This window comes from Austrofundulus limnaeus, unplaced genomic scaffold (assembly GCF_001266775.1).
Source record: "Austrofundulus limnaeus strain Quisiro unplaced genomic scaffold, Austrofundulus_limnaeus-1.0 Scaffold3, whole genome shotgun sequence".
NCBI classification, from domain to species: domain Eukaryota; kingdom Metazoa; phylum Chordata; class Actinopteri; order Cyprinodontiformes; family Rivulidae; genus Austrofundulus; species Austrofundulus limnaeus.
Window position 1 is genome coordinate 5,586,026 of NW_013952405.1, and position 3,034 is coordinate 5,589,059.

The window sequence follows — 3,034 nt, forward strand, 5'->3', positions numbered from 1 at the left end:
TGTGTGTGTGTGTGTGTGTGTGTGTGTGTGTGTGTGTGTGTGTGTGTGTGTGTGTGTAAGAAAAAAGAGGAGAGAAAGAGAAGTGAGATGGGAAGAAGAGGGTGGGTTGAAGAGAAAGAAATGGGGTGATGCTGTGTGTGTGTGTGTGTGTGTGTGTGTGTGTGTGTGTGTGTGTGTGTGTGTGTGTGTGTAAAAGAGCTGAGATAGGGTTTCCTCATTAGTTGTGTTGGTATCAATAATTCAGAGCTGGTCCTTGTTGGCGTTCAATGGGCCGAGGGCTAATGTGCTGTCGGGCCAACGGGGGCCCAGGGCCCAGCGCCACTTTAATGGATGTCATGATGAGAGGGTGAAATGGGAGCATGGATATCCGGTGTCATCAAATAGCAAGAAGAAGGAGYGAGAAAAAGACAGGGGAGGAAAGTYAGGGGACAGTGGAAGGGTAAAGGCCACTGGGAGGGGGGACAGATGGGATTATTGGACAGGTATGTGAGCAGTGAGGTGATGGACAAAAAAAGAGCAAGATGGAAGGACATCGAACTATAAGGCCACTTTGTTTGCAGGTGAGCACTGAGAAGAGCCATCTGACGGAGGTGGTGGGGCAGACAGATGTTAGGTTGCTCAAAGGAGGCTATTGTAAAAGAACATGCTTTAACCAGTTGCTTGTCTTGCAATAGTTACCTGATAATGTTTCTTCAAAGGTAATAAGGGAAGAAGAATCATTGCAGGTTTTTCCCATGTGTATTTAGCCAACAGAACCACTTTTATCTATAGATGACCTATTCAAACTCTTAATTAGCCGAGATCTCACCAGGGAAAAATGTTGTTAAATAGTTTCTTCACTAATTGTATTCCTCTTTTTAGTTTCCAGCTTCTAATTAAACACATTTGCCAGTAATCTATAGCTTATCAAGAAATGTCTTTTAAAATCTGCTTTTGATGTTTTTTTACCCCCACAGGGACAATGAATTCAGCTTCTGAGCTTAATTTTGTATCAATTATAGCGTCTTTAATCAACACAGACCTCAAGCTTATAAAAAATCTCAGTTTTTGTGCTTTTGATGAGTTGAATAAAGAATCTGGTACTCAGAAGAGTAAGAATCTAAAAGCTGTGTGTTTGCTTTATGTGTGTGTGTGTCCACAATAAATTGATTCTGAAAGAAAATACACTAGTCTGAACATTGTATACACAGCAAAAAACAAGAAAGAATGGATGGAGAACTGACAGCCAAGTCAGCTTCATGCTGATCCAAGTCAACTTCTCAAACAGCAGCAGAGTTTGTGTGAAAAACATCARTGACCTTTGTAACCTTTTTTATACTTCTAAAATGTTCTGTTGTCCTAGAGTTTTTTTAATTGTGCTTTTTTCCTACAGTTTTAAATTTTGTTAAATTTATCTGTGTAAAATCAATGAGTACAAGTGTGACTTGAGTGGTTAATCATGCAGTTCTTGACTCTCCCAAATCTGGTACAACAGTGCTTCACATGCCACTCACCTCTTCAATCATTCACTCATATTAAGTTTTAAATTTGTTACACTCATTCTCTCACACTCATTATAAGAATGAGAAGTACTCTTAGCCCTGTCCCCAAGTTTAAGCAATACATTTTAGGTCAACTTAATTGTGATGATGTTTTAATGATGTTTTTAATTCAAAATGTTAAAAAGTGAACACATAAAGATGAGTTTAAATCCTGGCCTGAAGTTCATTTGAATTWAACAGAGATGGTGATTGGTGGTTAGACTTTGCTGCCCTCTGATGGTTTAAGTATGTCAACACAAATTCCAGAGAGGGTCCCAAAGAACAGTTTGGAAAGGATCCACAATGAAAAGTGATCTCAGTGTATACAGTGAGAGGTTTGTACATCCWCAGAGACACAGATCAACAGAACAGATATGAGACACAGCTGAGAACAGATTGGTTTTTCTGTCAGACTACAACTTAATGACTTTATTAAAGATGTGTGAACGTTTGACTCAGTCAGTAAAATTATAACAAATCTCTTTTTTTTCTCCCTTTCTTCTGCCATGGAAACGTCAAGCATGTTTTCTGAAATTTACTGTTACTTTTTTTTTACAATTATAACCTGCTGTCAAAATGTAACTTCTGTTGGTCATAACTTTTGCTCACATATTCTCAAAAATCTGAAGRCGCTGTGTGACTTTCCAGAAATGTTTCTCGATACTTTTCTAATTTTCTTAGACTTTGCTGGCTTGGTGAAATAAAAACACATCCGTCCACACACACAGTCCACACCTCCATGATAGGTTACGCTTTGGGTGTCTCCTGACATCGCCCCGATGAATTTAGAGGCAGCCTATGAAGGTCAACGCTGAGTTTTCAGGCTTGCATGTAAGTCAGCTCAGCATGAACACAAACACCTCTGCACTCCCCTTGAACTAGCCTGAGACTGCAAGTCTGACAGGCGTATCGGTTTGCAGTGGCGAGGGATGATTATCCCACTAAATTTAGACTATTGATCAGGTGTGGATATGTGCAGGAAATGTGACCAGMAGGATGGTGTGTTTATTTTTGTATTCATGTCTTCCCATAATTAATTCTTGAGCAATTTGGAATGATCATGATATTTTTTCCAAATGAAAGAATATTTTTGTTCACTRGTGAACAATACTGCCGGTGGCATTAAACTCAGTAACTTAAAAAAAGTGAACATTACTGACACTTCTTCAAATGCTTCAAAAGAAAAGATGTAATTTTTATTTTCTACTAAAAGTCACACAAGAAGTAAGTGTTTTCCTTCTTGCTTTTGTTTTCAAACCTTAAACTTTAAGCTCAGTTTAGGCAGCACAAATATGCCCAGTAGATCTGCACGTGGATCCTGCTCTTTCCTGTTTGTTAACCAACAGGAGAGGAGCTGACCCAAGAAGGACCGCCCACCTTATTTACATAATGAGAAATGCATGAGGTAATGTAAATACAGGAGACAGAGAAATGTAAAAGCAACACATGGGGATAAAAAAGACTTATGAGGAAAACTGTAAAGAAAATGACATGCATCTACAAGTACAAGGAAA

The 3,034-nt window shown here is 38.8% G+C and overlaps 1 protein-coding gene across 1 annotated transcript in view; it reads right to left on the reverse strand.

Annotated features, from left to right (window-relative positions):
• znf385a (zinc finger protein 385A) overlaps window positions 1-3,034 on the reverse strand; it is a 75,288-nt gene that overhangs the window by 71,848 nt on the left and 406 nt on the right. The window lies entirely within an intron of this gene.